The following is a 17,364-nucleotide window of genomic DNA, read 5'->3' on the forward strand; positions in this document are numbered from 1 at the left end:
ACAGCGCTATTAGTCGTTTATGCGGATAACGTTGTCATCTGTACAAAAAAAAAAGTCTCAGTTTTAAGCACATCGTTGTCGTGTAAACGTACCCTTAGAAGTAAAGGTTCTATATGCAAGCAATAAGGTATGAGAGGCTGTGCGGTATTGTGAATAAGTCACAGCTGAAGGGCGTTGGTAGGCACGACGCGAAGCGGAGGAAAATGCTAAAATGCTATGGAAAATGCTATGTCTACTGTAAATGCAGGTACACTCGCTTACTTGATCTCTCACAATACTCTACTCTTGCTTTAATGAACAATATCAATGAGATCAAACATGTTTAAGTTGCTAAGAGTGGTTGCTAGGGGCGTTGTGTATTGATGAGGGAAGCGTTCATAGCTTATCGTGAATAAAACACATCTATTGACCAATCATAATGAAGGATTGGAACTAAACGCTTCATAGAACCTTAAAGGGTTCTGTCAGGTTCTTCATATGTAGAACATTTTAGGGGTTCCCATCATAGTATTATTGTAAGGATTTAGTTTTAATTAACTGATTTTGTTTTAATCCATTTTTAATTTTGATTAAATTATTAATTAAACTGCTCGTAAACCTACTTTATCTGTAGAATTTTTTTTAAATAACCCATTCAACATTAACATCAAAAGTATTCAGACATTTCTCCTTATATAGAATATTTTGGAATAAAGCGTTCTTTAAAATTAATTCTAGAACCCTAGGGTTTTATTTTGAATCCAATTTAACTTTTTTTTCTAAGACTGTGGAGAAGACCCACTTCAGTCTCGGAGAAAGGTGAACGGGTAGAAGTTGAAGACTTTCTGTCGCACAAATAGGATCCAGAATGTCTGATTGCTTGAACCACTGAATCTAATTAAATATTGTGAGGACCAAAGAAGAGGGCAATAAAAAGGATTAATGTCCTTCACTTCAGAACACGTCGGTCAGCCCCTGGAGCAGAGACAGGACACAAACTCACTCATTTGGAGAAGAAAAGAGATCATCCAATGTTGGAAACTCTGTCTCTATTCATCCTTGTCCATTGTTACATTTTTGTGTTGAATCTCACCGGGGCCGATGCTTGAAGTGTCCAAGTAAAAATGATCTATGAGTGCTTTGTTAGAGTAGAGGCCATTGGGGCAGACAACAGAAGACAGTTATTCAGAAAACAAGCTGGAATAATGTACATGACAGGAGCTTTTCAGCTGCTTGGAAACCTTAATGTCTTTGGCTTCATCTCTCCTTCTCTCTCAGTTGGAGCCTTTCACTCCCTGAAGGTGTTACATTTTAGTGAGTGATATGGATTACTCACTGTGTCATGGTAACAGTAACCGTGGAGAGGAGGGGTCAGGGTTCTCTGAGAAACAGGGTCTTACCGTACAGCTATGTTTATGGGAACCAGGAGTAACCTTAGTCAAGGTCACAAACTGGCTAACCAATCAAACTGGATATTTGAATGCCTCAGGCATTTAACAGTCACACCTCCAAGTGTTACGAAACACAGTCTTTGTGTTTTTTGCATATAACTTACCACTGTGTTGTAATACACTCTTAAAGATATCCAATGTGAAATCTGCCCTCCCTCCTTATAACATTTTACCTCATTAAATATCTACTTAAATACAAAATCTTGCGTTTGTCACATTGTGCACAAGTTTAGAGGAAACAGCAGATTTAAAAGTGTTTGTTTTGGATCTGACTTCTAAAATACTGTTTGATTCAGACGAGCTTTGGATACAATAACAAAACACTCGAATTTCCCTCATCCAAAATCTCAGAAATAACCAGTAGCGGAGTGCAGCCTTACGGAGAGACTCAGGAAGAGTTTGCAACCTTTATACTGCACCTTGACGTTTCTGATTGGTTAGTGGATACATTTATGTAGTTCTTGTGGGGTTACATTGATTCATCTCATCGACTTGCATGCACCGCCATGTTTAACTTTTACACAAGTTAACAGTTGAGGTCTTTATAAGACAGCTGTGACATTTTTTGGTCAAAATACCACAAGGATGAAGCCTGAGCGAGAAATGGCATGCTTTGCTTGAGCATTTGCCATTGCGTTAGGACTGGTTACACTGTTGTTGCTTGCAAAAAAACAAATGGCGGCACCGTGGGTTGAAACATGCAGATTAAGGGGCAGTAATATTATAATAAGATCCCCTTCCTACGTCAGAAGGGGACCGAAATCTGATCAGCTTTATTTTTTGACAAGCTTGCAGAGAAAGTCTTATCACAACAAAGTTGCTGGGTTGTAACTTTTCATGTTTTCTGGGTTGGTAGATGCACAGAGGACCCGATTATAGCACTTAAACACAGAAAATCAGTGCGAACATCTGTGGTAAATCTGTGGTACATCTGTGGCCGAGGTCACGTTTGTACGCTTTTCCCCCGATCGCTCTGCTCCCGGGAGTTCTGGAGAGGGTTCACCGGGACGGGCTCAGTCTTCTGCTAATAGCCCCGTTCTGGCCGGCCCGAGTATGGTTTGCGGACCTAGTGTCTCTCCTCGACGGTTCCTGAGGTTCGCACAGAAAATCAGTCAGATTTTCATGAAATGTCCCCTTTAATTTCCCCATTTTCTGTCCTGTAGCCTATTTTTGTTGTGCGTGTATGTCTAAATATGTAAATGTATAGGCCTACATCAGTTAAAGTATTTGTGTTTTATTAGTGCCCCAAGTAATTATCCTAGGCTAGACACACACACACACACACACACACACACACACACACACACACACACACACACACACACACACACACACACACACACACACACACACACACACACACACACACACACATACACACACACACACACACACTTACACTGGGCCTGTCTCTCTCACTCAAGTGCTTAACATTACACACTCATATTTAAAGAACACAGCCTGGGCATTTAAACCCCCCTGAAGGCTTAAGAACCAAATCAATGAATTCCCATAGATAGAGCTTGTCGTCTTCTGCCCTCTACACACAGCTGGTTAATGGCGGCCAAACAGCCGTCAGGAGTCTAAGAGAAGTCAAGGTGAACCCCATCAGACACAGACTGTGAGTTTAATGCTCTGCTCTGCTCTGTGCCTGACACACACACACACACACACACACACACACACACACACACACACACACACACACACACACACACACACTGCGCACAGCTGCACACAGAGATTATAGTTAATGCTCACACTACTCTGTGGTCATGCCCAGAGGAGGCTGACAGTTGTTTTGATCAGAGGGAGACTTGGAAGAAAGCGATGGGGGAATGGAAAAGAATGAATGAGCTAGAAAAATTGGATGAGCTCAGAGATGATGTGTAAGATGTGAGATGTGGGTATTTCAACATTGCATAACACCAGTGTAATGAGGTGTCCAAATATTACACCAATGTGTCTTTGAAAGACATGCAGGAAACTGCTAAATATATTATTATAATTTTGTATAATACCATATTTTGTTTAATAATTAAAAAAAACAAAAAAAAATTTATCTTGTCCCTTAAATTATTTCCCCTCATCTCTTTATTTACTTCAGCTTCTTAATTTTCTTATGTTGATAAAAAGATATGCGTGTGTGTATTTATTCATTCATTATATGCTTTAATATTGTTGTATTAACATTCATGCCAATTGTTAATTCTGACTCTAAAATAGCTGACTAGCTGATTCTCCACAGATGGCTTTCATTTGCTTGTGCATCAGGGTGTGTTAAGGCTGTTCTCATAAAAGGCCTGACCTCCACTTTGTCATCAGTCATTATAGAGATTTAAACCAAAGCAGAAGAACTCCAAAATACTCCAGATCTCTTTTCTTCCTCTTTCTTTGGTCACCGTAAATGTACACTTTGCCTTATGTTTGTGGTGGGACATTTCACTGAAAGCAGTTGTGTTATTGCTGCGGTAATTATAAAACGCGTAATAATGTCATTGTGGTAAGTGTAGTGTGACGGTGCTTGCCGTGGTAATAATTTAAAGTTTGATTGCTGTAGTGTGTGTGTAATTTTATCTTCTTTGTATGGGCACACAACACAACCTAGTATTTATTCAGTTAGTTCCTTTATTCATGAGTACTGTATCAAATTCTCTATATACAATTATCTATGTAGAAAAATGGATGTACAGATAGATAGATCACCATTTGCTAGCGTTAACTCAACTTCAAGATTAACTAATGCATTTAATGCCCAAGTCATTCACAAACAGATAAGAACATTGATAAGTATTACCTGAAGGACAACATGCATTACACTTCAGACAATGCTTGACCATGCTGTTTTTCTGAGCCGCTCAATGAAATGTTTCACTCAATAAAACCATTACAGACACTGGAAGGAAGAATTATAGTGGCCTCAAAAGATTGAGCTCACAATGAATTCTGCAAGGCTTCGAGAGCAAAGGAGAACGCATTACAGCAGCTCCCTATGATACATCCATCATGTTTTAAACCTTAAAGGTCACCAAGTTTGGACTCTACGGCTAGATGGAAACTGTTGACCTTGACACATTAAAACTTACACACACACATACACACACACACAAACACAGGTGATGCATGAACCCATATTATTTTTTAAATACAATACAGCACCTTAGAGTGCTCTGTGAGACACTAAATAGGCCTACATGATTTCATCACCACATGCACACATACTTCCCCATTCTAGACACAGTCCGTTAGTGAAATATTACCTAAGCAGGTGATTCAGTATTTTCCAGTGACTAACCGGTACTCACATTTGATCAGGCATTTTCCAGTGCTGTGAGGAGGGAACCTGCAGAGCTCTCCTGAACATGGCAGGTGAGAACACACTCATTTCACAAACATGTTACACTCAAAACGTGTCATTTTCCATTAATACAGCAAATTATATTGTGCTTTGAGTGACATCGTGTGTCTGTCCAGTAAGCTGCTGCCCGTCAGGTTGTTTCAAGGCTTGAAGAGAACATTATTGTTCATCATATTGTACAGTATTAAGTTCATTCTCATTTTGTGTCACTGTTCCAAAGAAAGAAAGAAAGAAAAGCACCGTATTGCTGCTGGAATCTTTATTCATGTCTTTCACAGGCTTCATTAAAATGAGCTTGGCTCTGTATCTCACTGCAGCAGCTGAGCGCTGACTGTGTAACTTCTGTTTACTGCTTCTTTATATTGTCCTTCTGATTGGCTGCTTGCTTAGTCTGAGAAAAGTCTAAGTCTTAGTCTAAGTTAAAGTTAAAAATGAACTCCAAATCTGTGGACTCGACCACATAGTAGAAACTGGCATGTCTTGTTTAAATATGTATATGTGATTGTTTCTGCTATTTTGTTTATCCTGAAAGTGGCATGTAATAATATTAATATTATATATAATAATATTAGTTTAGATACTGTTTTAGTTAGTTAGCTTTAAAGTAATAGTTTTATCATTTACAAACCCTCATGTCATTACAAACCTGTGTAACTTTCTCTCTTCTTTAGAATGCCAAAGGAAACGTGTCTGAGCTGTTCTTTTTCTTGAACTGAAAGTGAATTGTGACCAACGGCTGTCAACCTCCAAAAAGGATATAAAAAAGCACATGATCATAAAAGTGCCCCATGTGGCTCATGCACTCAATTCTAAAGTCACACAATAGCTTTATTTAAGAAACGGAAACTTTATTTATTTCATTTTGAATTCCTTTCAATAATGAATTCATTATTCACTGAAAATCTCCAATGTAAAATTTTTTTATTTTTCATTACTTTCACAACTCCCTAAAATAATTGAACCAATTTCAACTTTTTTTTAAGTTATACGAGATTCAACTCGTACATATTTCAAAATTTGATTATACGTGAAAAATGATGGCAGCAACTAAAATTTTTTTTTTAATTTTAAGTGGGTAGACATTTTTTAGTGTGTTGCCTTAAATCGATCTTGACAGCTGTGGTGACCATTCACTTTAATTGAATGGAAAAGAGCAGCTTGGAAATTCAGGTATACATTTCTCCTTTTGTTTTCCATAGTAGAATACATTTTTTTGAAAAACATGCAGTTGAGTAAATGATGACACAATGAACTCCTTCTGTGTGTTTATCATTATCACACAACCCCTTCTTGTATTGGATGTCTGTGCGAGCTGCGAATGTGTTTTTTTTTTTTTTTTTTGGCTATACAGAAGAATATAAAGTGTGTATAGTATAAAGGAACTTGACACGCTTGATTCATTTTGACTCCCTGAATATCTTTCCATTAACTACATCAGCATAACCTCTCAATCATGTCCATTTTGGGCCCAGTAACAAAAGCACTGGCCTTAGCAGGTTCTCGGGTGTCCCAATATTAATGTGAATTACTTTGGTTTCTGTGCAACCGAGTGTTACATAAATAACATCTTTTATTCAACTCCAAAGTGAAGCAATATTTTGCCCCTCCTCATGCCCATTCCCATATTGCCACAGAAAATTTCCACATTTGCTGTAATTCTTGCTGTAGTTTCTTTTACTGAAACTGAAAGCAGTTTAGACAGGACATGATTAGCACTTTAAAGTGGAGGGAAGGCCTGTGTGAATATAATAAAGTGTTGCCTGAGATGAGAAGACAGACATTTTCAGTAAGTGAAGAAACACCCTCATTCACATTAACTAAAAAGCGTAGTGGCTTTTCAGTGAGACATTGACAAAAGTTTGATTTTACAGTTGCTTATCAAAACCATATAAAGTTGAACGTTAGGAATGTATTGTTTTAATGTATTCAAAATGTATCCTATAGATTGAGATTGGATATTTAATTGCACATGCTCATTTCCACTATTTTTACACTTAGGCCGTGTGTCCACCAAAGCGTTTTTTCATGCAGCTGGCGTAAAATTCCAATTGTTTTCAATGGGAGCGCCGCGTTTTTTAAACGCCATGAGCGTAACGAGGCGCTGAGCGTGTATTTAACGCTCAAGCGCTGAGCGCCCGGCGTTTTTTACTGGTCGCCGAGAGTTGAAAAATGTTCAACTTTGGGTAAAACGCTGCGCTCATCACTGTCACTTTTTACACAGCCGTCCAATCACAGTGGAGGAGGGGCGGGACAAATACCACACGACCAACTGTCACAACAATCTTTCTGTACAACGACGTCAACCAGCAGAGCTAACCGAACAAAATGGATGAAAAATAAATTTTTAGTATGAAACAAAATTATCTGCGAAATCAGTTACAAGTAAACTGTGCTGTGGATATTATGTATCATAGTAACGAATCGTCTCAACTGAAAAAACGCAGCGCTGCCAAAACGCTCTCAAGCGCCCACAGCTAGGCGTTTTCAGCAGAGCGTCCAGCGTTTTCAGCCGGCTAAAAACGCTTTGGTGGACACACGGCCTTAGGGGACGTTTACACGACAACGATATGCTTAAAATGAAAAAGTTTTTCCTTTGAGGTTTTCACGTACAGATGACACCATTGTCAAAACGATCCCCATTCACACAGATCCGTGAAAACAAGTAAAAATGCTGTAATGCTTCCAGGCCATTAGATGACAATGAAACCCTATAGACTGAACACGTAATAAGCATGTGCATGACTTTGTTGTTGTGTAAATTAACAGCCCAAACGCATAAAGCTTTATGTTCCCCTTCAGGGACTACCGCTGCGTGAAATCGCAGTGGGAACGCCCTCCAGCGTGACGCGTCTGAAGCATGAATGAAATCATTCAATGGAGAGATGGAGCGTCATAGCGAGTGACGTCATCGACCAGGAAGCTATAAATATCCCCTGAGCACACAATACGCCAGCTTTTTGTTACTTCAGCAAGCTCTGTGTGTGTCTGAAATCTATCGATTGTGTTTGTCTGTTTAGACAGGAGTTTCTCACCATATATATATATATATATATATATATATATATATATATATATAAACCAATATGAGTGTTAAAGTGACGAGCGAGCAATATAGAAAGTGTGTTTCCCCCTGTACACGATACATCACGGGTGGGGATACACATCAGCTGTATGTTGCTTGTTTGGGATTGCAGCATGCCCAGTCGGCTCTCGAGGGTGTCGATTGTGAGCATTGCGAGCGTTTTCCCTTGAGAACTCTGCGCTCGCGGCGATCACTCTTCGAGGAGAGTGGTTTGCTGCGAGCTCCCCGAGGCTCGGGTCCCGCTTCTGTTGAGGCAGAGCGGCGGCGCTTGTCTTGGGGCTCGCAGATGGATCTCACTGGCGACGTTGAGACGGGCTCCGCCCTATCTCAGCTATCTCCGGCGAGATCTAGTGCCTCTCACCCGGCTCTGGAAGCACGCGCTGCGGCGGTTACTTCTGCCCGGGTCGAGGCACATGATGTTGAACTTTGATTATCCAGTTCTGAGGAGCTCCATGTCGAAAGTTTTGCATCAGAAGAAACTGACTCGTCACTCCAGCATACTGCTGAAGAGGGGTTGATAGATGTGTTATTTCGGGCTGTTGAAAAGCTCAGCATCGAGTGGCCAACTGATAGGCAGGAGTCTAGTAATAAAAGCAAATTAGATGATAGATTTCTGTCTGCCCGTCCTCAGCCTTCTCGCCGGTGCTTACCATTCTTCCCAGATCTTCACTCTGAGGTTTCAAAGACCTTGGTCAGACCTGTTTCAAGCAGAATTTATACTTACCAGTCTAATGCTTATGGAAACATTTTTGGTGCAAAAGCTTCAGGGTACGTGACCATGCCGAAGGCAGAGGAGATGCTCGCTAGCTATCTCTCTCCTGCTTCGTCATCTTCACTTAAAGCACCGGCTCTGCCCTCTAAGCCACTAAAAAATATTTCTGTTTTAGTGGGGAAGGCTTACTCGGGGGCGGGTCAGGCGGCTGCATGTCTACACACTGTGGCCATTATGCAGGCTTATCAGGCTGACCTGCTTAAAGATGCTTGTGAGGGGGGTGAAATTTCTGTTGATATGATTAATGAGCTCAGGCAGACTGCTGATCTCACTCTCCGGGCCACCAAGGAGACCGCTAAATCTATCGGCCGGTCTATGGCAGCCATGGTGGCCACAGAGAGACACTTGTGGTTGAGTCAGACCTCTATAAAGGAGAAAGATAAGACTCTCCTTTTAAATGCTCCAGTTTTGCTTGCGGGCCTCTTCGGTGACGCTCTTCACTCTGTCACGGAGGGGTTCCAGGTAGAAAAGAAACAGGCGGCTGCTTTTCAGAAATTTATGCCCCTTAAAGTGCGTGTCGCTGGGGCTGCTGTGCGATGGCAGTCCCAGCCGCCGAGTACTTCAAAAAGAGCGCAGCAGAAACGGAGTGTCGCGTCTCGTGCCCCCCGCAGAGAAACTGGAGGGACGAGGCGGGGCGCTCTCTGGCGCGACCTTCTTGGGGTAGGGCTGATCTGAGGACAGTCATTATCGGCAAAAAGGCCGCGTCGAAAAAACGCTGACGAAAAACGTCCGAAAAAGGACTCTGAGGGTGGTCCCCATCGTGGAAGACTTGAGTTCACTGCACAAAAACACGGTGCCCTGTCTTTCCCGATGCCCTCAGGGGTCTGCTCTACTAACCCTGCCTATACAGGGCGTAGAGAGACTCGGCGAGCATTTTCCCGAGGGACGCTCGCCCCCTCCGAGGAGGGTTGTGGAGTGCCCAGACCAGCTGTTCCCTGCCAGTACGTTACAGGGCGCTGTGTCTGTCACTCGGGATGTTCATGCAGAGGCCAGCCTCGAGAGGCTGGTTCCCTTAGTACAGTTCCTGGCGGAATGGAAAATTCTCCCCAATGTTTCTCAGTGGGTCCTGAATACTATAGAGAAAAAGGAGCTATAGAGCGGGTTCCTTCACCCAGCAGGGAGTTAGGATACTACAGCCCGTACTTCATCGTTCCGAAAAAAGATGGTGGGCTGCGTCCCTTTCTAGATCTGCGTCTCTTAAATTGCGCTTTTGGGAAGCTCAAATTTAAGATGCTCACTCTCAAGCAGATCGTGTCGCAAATCAGGTCCGAGGACTGGTTTGTCACGACAGGTCTAAAGGACGCTTACTTCCACGTATCTGTCCTCCTTCAACACAGGAAGTTCCTGAGGTTTGCTTTCGGGGGCGAAGCTTACCAATATCGGGTTCTTCCGTTCGGCCTAGCACTGTCACCCCGCACGTTCACAAAGTGTATGGATGCGGCTATAGCCCCGCTGAGGCTGCAGGGCATCCGTATTCTAAACTATGTAGACGACAGGTTAATTCTAGCTCAATCAGAACAACAGGCGGTTCGGCATCGAGATGTCGTTCTTGCTCACATCAAGAGGTTGGGGTTGAGGCTCAACGCCAAGAAGAGTGTTCTTTCTCCATTACAGAGAACCACTTTTCTCGGTGTAGTGTGGGATTCGACGACGATGCAGGCACAGTTGTCACCTGCTCGTGTTGCTTCGATTCTCGCCGCAGTAGATCAGGTCAAGCTAGGCCAGTCATCCACTGTAAAACAGTTCCAGAGACTGTTAGGTCTCGTGGCAGCTGCGTCCAACGTGATACCTTTTGGCCTCCTGCACATGAGACCGTTACAGTGGTGGCTCAGAACAAGGGGATTCTCCCCGAGGGGAAATCCGCTTCGTATGATCATGAGTTCGCGACGGTCATCGCGCCCTGGTTATGTGGAAAGATCCTCGGTTTCTGTACCAAGGCCCTGTGTTGGGAGCTCCTTGTCGTCGCGTTATGCTAACGACAGATGCCTCTCTCACGGGGTGGGGGGGCGATCATGAGTGGTCGCCCAGCTCAGGGTCTGTGGGAGGACCATCACCGTCAATGTTACATAAATTGTCTAGAGATGTTGGCAGTGTTTCAGGCACTGAAACATTTCCTCCCAGACCTAAGGGGCCACCATGTTCTTGTCCGGACAGACAACACATCGGTGGTCTCTTATATCAACCATCAGGGGGGTCTGCGTTCTCGCCCACTTTACAAACTGGCATGTCAGATCCTTCTATGGTCCCAGGGGAAATTTCTTTCCCTGAGAGCTATTTATCTCCCGGGGTATTTAAATCAGGGGGCAGACATCCTGTCGAGGCAGGGGCCGAGGCCCGGGGAATGGAGTCTTCACCCCGAGGTGGTGGAGCTCCTATGGGAACATTTCGGTCGTGCCGAGGTAGACCTAATTGCTTCCCGAGAGACATCACAATGTCCCCTGTGGTTCTCTCTCAGCCTGCCAGCCCCAGGGGGGTTGGACGCGATGGTCCATCTGTGGCCGAGGTCACGTTTGTACGCTTTTCCCCCGATCGCTCTGCTCCCGGGAGTTCTGGAGAGGGTTCACCGGGACGGGCTCAGTCTTCTGCTAATAGCCCCGTTCTGGCCCGCCCGAGTATGGTTTGCGGACCTAGTGTCTCTCCTCGACGGCTCTCCCCTGGAGATACCGATCAGAAGAGATCTACTCTCTCAGGCGAGTGGGTCGATCCTTCACCCCCGCCCAGAACTATGGAGGCTGTGGGCTTGGCCTCTGAGGGGGCCCAGCTCATAGATTCTGGTCTCTCGACTGAGGTCGTTGAGACCATCCTCCAACCCAGAGCTCACGCCACGAGGAAGTTATACGCCGCGAGGTGGGAACTTTTCACCTCTTGGTGTGGAGTGCACCAGCAGGACCCAGTTAACTGCCCGGTTGGTACAGTGCTGGATTTCCTGCAGGACCGTCTCTCCACAGGGTTATCCCACTCCACACTGAAGGTGTACGTGGCGGCCTTAGCTGCTTACCACGCCCTTTCGAGCGGAGGTTCTCTCGGATACACCCACTTATATCTCACTTCCTTCGTGGCACCTTGAAGCTGAGGCCTGCAGTTCGCACGAGGGTACCAGCTTGGGATCTGGCCATCGTCTTAGAAGGTCTCTCACTAGCTCCTTTCGAGCCCATCGAGGAAGTTTCGGAAAAGTTTCTTACACTAAAGACTATCCTTCTTCTCGCTATCTCATCTCTAAAAAGAATTGGAGATATTCAAGCACTTTCGGTGGCTCCCTCGTGCCTGGAATTTGCTCCTGGTATGGTTAAGGCCTTTCTCTGTCCGAGACCAGGTTATGTTGCTAAGGTGCCAACTATTTTTGTTAGACCTATAGTTCTGCAGGCTTTCTGTCCTCCGCCTTTTCTGACGTCAGACCAGAAGAAACTTAATTTGCTGTGCCCCGTTAGGGCTTTAGATGCTTATGTCCACAGAGCTCCCTGTGGAGGAGATCGGAACAACTGTTTGTCTGTTTTGGGTCACCTAGAAAGGGTGTCCGGCATCTAAGCAAAGGATGAGCAAGTGGGTGGTCGAGGCCATCTCGCTTGCTTAAGGTTCGGCCCATGAGCCTTCACCTTTGGCTGTAAGGGCTCATTCCACCAGGAGTATGGCTGCCTCTACAGCTCTTCTTTCAGGAGCTTCTCTTCGGGACGTTTGTTATGCGGCAGGCTGGTCCTCACCGCACACTTTCGTTAGGTTTTATTCCCTTGATCTTAGCTCCACTCCCGGGGTTCTCTCGTCGGTTTGTGTCTCCTAATGACACACGACGGGGATTTGGTCGTATGGGGATGTGGGTATTGCGTTCCCACTGCGATTTCACGCAGCGATAGTCCCTGAAGGGGAACGTCCCGGGTTACGTATGTAACCCTAGTTCCCTGAAGGGACGGACGCTGCGTGTCCTGCCATTCTCCCGGCATCCCCTTGAGTCGCCTCCTTCAGTAACTTTAAGCTGGCATATTGTGTGCAAAGGGGATATTTATAGCTTCCTGGTCGATGACGTCACTCGCTATGACGCTCCATCTCTCCATTGACTGATTTCATTCATGCTTCAGACGCGTCACGCTGGAGGGCGTTCCCACTGCGATTTCACGCAGCGTCCGTCCCTTCGGGGAACTAGGGTTACATACGTAACCCGGGACGTTTTTAGTTGAAAACTGTGTTGTGTAAAATGCCACTAATAATTTTATAGTGCTTTTAAAGGGGTGATGAACTGAGAAATCAAATTTTCCTTGAGCTTTTGACATCTAAAAGGTCACAATATTATAAGAATATCCTGTAAGTTTCAGAACTGAAAACGTCCTTGTTAGTCCAATAAATGCTTTTATTGACACCAGGCTCAGCAAACGACTCGTTTTTCAAACTGGGGAACTATGACGTCAAAGAGGATAAAACACCACCCCCGCAGAAGAAGATCAACGCCTACTTCCACACGGCCGGTTTAGCCCCGCCCACCGATTCGCGCACTACAGGCATAGCTAAATAACATAGGCCTACCTCGTGATGACAAACCGGATCGAGCTACCGAGCAGTAAACATGCCGTTTACTAAATATTGTGCAGTGCCTGGTTTTGGAAGAAGACAGTCGCTGCATAAGCTTCCTCTGGATTCCAATAGGAATGCACGGTTAAAACTTATTTTTAATGAGGTTCTAGCTGATGTGGGTAAAACATTGTCCGTTTGTTCGCTTCTTTTCACTTCTGAGGACTGTTTTGTAAACAAGACACAGGTCGAGACAGGATTTGCAGACCGATTAAGATTGAAAAACGGTGCTGTGCCTTCTATATTGGATCCGACAGGAATGGTGCAACACACTTATGTGATTAAATTTTCTATAAAAACATTAAAGATAGCCTACATTAGAAGTAGCATAAACAATTAACAATAACTTACCACGCTGTCACAGGCTGAAGTATCCGTTGTATTTGAGGTGTTGTTGGTTCATTGTCCTGCGATTCGGGATCGGACTCTGGGTCGAACATGTATGGGCGAATCATTCCGGTTGCCATTTTACAACATTGGAAGTTTTCAAAACAATTTCCCCCACGTGCACTGACGAGTGAGTTGAAACTCATTATTATGCAAAACTGTTATCCACTCACAGCAGTGGGCGTTTACTTCCAAGTCTTCAATGCGAGACGCCCATAAAAACCGAGCGTTTTTGAGCTAGGTTCAAAACTAGGGTAGAAAATAGACTATTACTTATTCATTTTGATGTTTTTGAATGTAAAAACCAAGCGAACGTCATAAGTTGACCTCAGACAACAATATAATTTTTTTTAAAAAGCCAATTCATGACCCCTTTAAATAGTATCTTCAGGGGTAACAAACTAAGAATAAACAATACTTCTGCTTCTTCAATCTGTTAATTTTAATTAATCTCAAGATCTACTACTGCAATATCAAAAGTTGTATCTGTTAACATTAGTTAATGCTCTGAATGAAAATGATCAATTTTATAAAGCTAACGTTAACAAAGGGTAATAAATGTGGTAAAATACATTGCTCATTGTTAGTGTGTTTGTTAATGCATTAACTAATGTTAACAAATAAGACACTATTATAAAGTGTAACCTTTAGCAACTTTACTATATTTTGACTGTAAATATAGAATTCTAATATCCCATTTAGTAGTAGGCCTACTGAGCCATAACATAGCAGAAGACTGATATGTTTATTGATATCAGCCAGAATGTTAATGTCGATGCATCCCTACGGAGTATGGATGGAATATTGAACAGTTTTGTGAAATGATCAAAATGATCTTCATGAAGAGTGTCATCTTCCATGCTTTCTCTTGTCTCCTGATGTGAAAGGTGTTGTCTTGATGCCCTGATCAGCATGGTGCTGTTTCTTCTGAAATCACAGCTGCAGACACAAGCTGTGACCCCCTTACTCGCAATCACAGCGAGGCGAATGTCCATGAGGAAACTTTGATGTGTAAGCTCTTCAAAAAGACAGATTGTGTCAACAAAGAGATACTTGCTGAAGAAAACAAAAACACCATTGTGTAAGAGACCAGAGGTAACTAGTTTCTGTTTTTCTTATGGGATCCTAACTCAGGGAAACTAGGGAAAAGAAACCTGTTTCTAGGGAAAAGATTAGCTGATGGCCTCCACTGATCTGAGAATTGTGACAGGGCAGAGCTGTAGAGATGGTGATGAGCAGTGAGCATTGTCATTTCTGCTTCCTTAGCTTCTCATTCTGCATAGTTTACAGCTGGGAGTGTGCATGGATATGCATGAGAATATGTGCCTGTGTGATTTGTAAAATCAGAAGAGCTGCTAGCCTAATTTTCCATTCCTTTGAACCGATTGGAAGCCACCTAGAACTGGTGAGGACCATCTGGAAAATACCTGTATTTATGAGAGGATAACAAGAGCTGAAATGTCCATGTGGCATGGTTTGAACATCTGTTACACACACATTTTCGAGATTTCTGAGTTTGTTTTTAATTGGTTAATGAATTCTTATTGTGAGGGATGGTATTGATCAAGTTTGGGAAGAGAATGGTTTGTATTGGAGAGCACAATGATGACATTACTAGTGTGCATCTTGACAGCACTGACATATTTTAATATGCCAGTGCAAGTTGCTTTCGGTTTAAACAGCTCAAAGATGCATTTTAGTCTGGGACTAGGCTTAAGCGTAATTTTTTTTTTTAGGTATAAATGAGAAAAAAATTCCAAATTACCCAATTAAATAAAAAAAAGGTACGTTTTAGATATTGATGCTAATGGACAGGGTTTGAGCACCGGACTGTACTGTTGCTATAGTAACCACAGACAAACCCAATTTCTGTTAGCGGGTGTCTAGTAGAGCATTCTGGCACAAACATTTGTGCTTACTCGTACGTTGTTTGAAAACACTGTTGAAATGCACTTACTGGTATGCAGGGGCGTAGGATTGAGTTTAACATGGGGGGGGGGGGGGGGGGGGGGTGCAACTACACTGCAAAACATTCACCAACATACTTTATTCTACTAAAAAGATACATTTGCAAAGATAAAGAAAAACACATTTTTAATGGCAGTAATTAACTGATATCAAATCAATTCTTTAATTGCAGGCTTAATTGCAGGCATTCTTAATTTTGTAGATTAATAAATGACATATATTGATCAAATTTGAATTCCAATTTTCTGAATAAATTGTATTTTCTTAGTTGTATCTTATGCCTCAATTAACAGTCACAGATACATTCAAAGGTTAGGGTGAAAGGCATAAACAGCATCAAGAATTTTAACATATAAACCAACTTGTTTTTACTCTTGAGTGTGATATCCTTCCACATTTCCACTAATTAACTGGTTTGTGAAGGTAAAGGTAAACAAAAAAGACATTCGAATGGATGTAATGAACTGATAGATATCAATTCCTATCTAGTTTTCTGTCACAAATTAAAGTTGTATAGCTCTGTAGAGTCCGGCATTCAATCATTTGCGTGCCGTGATTTTTTTCAGTGTCAAACATGTGCCGTGGCACACAAAAGGTTGAAAAACACTGGCCTAAGCAAAAGAGCCAACATGTTTTTTCCTCCTGTCATTTGCAGCCACAAATTGCTTGCAAATGGACTTCTTGTCCAGTAAGTCAAGTTTATGCTGATGGACATGACAAACAGCAACATGGTTAAGTCTGTTTTGAGTCATTGTGGAACGGAGCCAAGTTTTGAGCCTGCGGAAGACACTAAAACTTCTCTCTGCCTCAGAGGATGAAACAGGGACTACCAAAAGCAACTTGACCAGGTTTTCAACTTGCCCAAATAGTCTACGTACCTCTACAGGCAATCCACGAATGATCCCTGCAGCCTCTGCACTGTTGCTAAATGAGTAGTTCAGGCGAAACCGAAAGCTGCCCTGAAAGTTACTCTCTGTTCAACTCTGGGTGTTTCTCAATGACTGCAGCATCAATCTCTCCACTCAGAAGTGTCTCTTCCAACTTTTGCAAAGTCAGCAAGTCGTCCTGGTTAAATAGCTCACTGAGCTGTGCATCTACAATATCCAGGACTTTAAACAATTCCCCTCTGTAGTGGTCCTTGGCACTTTTAGGCTGATGTGCCTCAGCTCATTTTGGGTGGTCTGGTCTGTGGAATGGTAATGGGCTTAACACCTAAAGACTGAACCACAGCCGTCGCCTCTTCAAACTGAGTTTTGAAACATTCCTCATCTCTTTTGGCCTTGAGTGAGGTCCTGACAACTTTGCTAAAGCATTCATGCCAGAAATGGTTTCAGTTCTCTTTGAAGGATTAACAAATAATGTATAATATTTGTTAAAACATAATATTTGAGTTTTGAAGTGCTGGAAAAAGATGTGTGATATACTTGAAAGCATTTGACTATTTCTGCCAAACTTCCATGGTGACAGTTAGTGTTACTACATTCAATACATGGTGAATGTTGCTTATTTGTGGACTTAAAGTGTATAACTAGTTAATTCATGGAACAATGTTTCTCCTGGTTTCCACGTCAGTGCTGTTTGATCCATTAATAATGGAGAAATTTGAATGCTTCTCACTAGATAAAGCAGCGATGTTATTACTTCAAATGCTTTCTTTACCGGATCTCTTAGCGGTGTGTATAACAGTGTCGCTTGATCAAGATCGGCTCGCGCTGTACTGACATTGGTCCAAACTGATAAACGGTCCGTGAAGCAAAAAATAGTGAGTTTCGTTCCGCTTTCATTACGCTTGCCATTTGATGTTTTGCAA

The 17,364-nt window shown here is 42.9% G+C and overlaps 1 protein-coding gene across 1 annotated transcript in view; it reads left to right on the forward strand.

Annotated features, from left to right (window-relative positions):
- The first annotated feature begins 4,761 nt into the window (after positions 1–4,761).
- slc8a1b (solute carrier family 8 member 1b) overlaps positions 4,762–17,364 on the forward strand; it is a 133,942-nt gene continuing 121,339 nt past the window's right edge. The window contains exon 1 of the mRNA XM_077239424.1: positions 4,762–4,799. The gene's annotated coding sequence lies outside the window, so the exon portion shown is untranslated. The remainder of the gene's footprint in view (positions 4,800–17,364) is intronic.

The sequence above is a fragment of the Siphateles boraxobius genome, unplaced genomic scaffold (genome assembly GCF_051911475.1).
Source record: "Siphateles boraxobius isolate OS27281-9 unplaced genomic scaffold, OSU_SipBor_1 22, whole genome shotgun sequence".
NCBI classification, from domain to species: domain Eukaryota; kingdom Metazoa; phylum Chordata; class Actinopteri; order Cypriniformes; family Leuciscidae; genus Siphateles; species Siphateles boraxobius.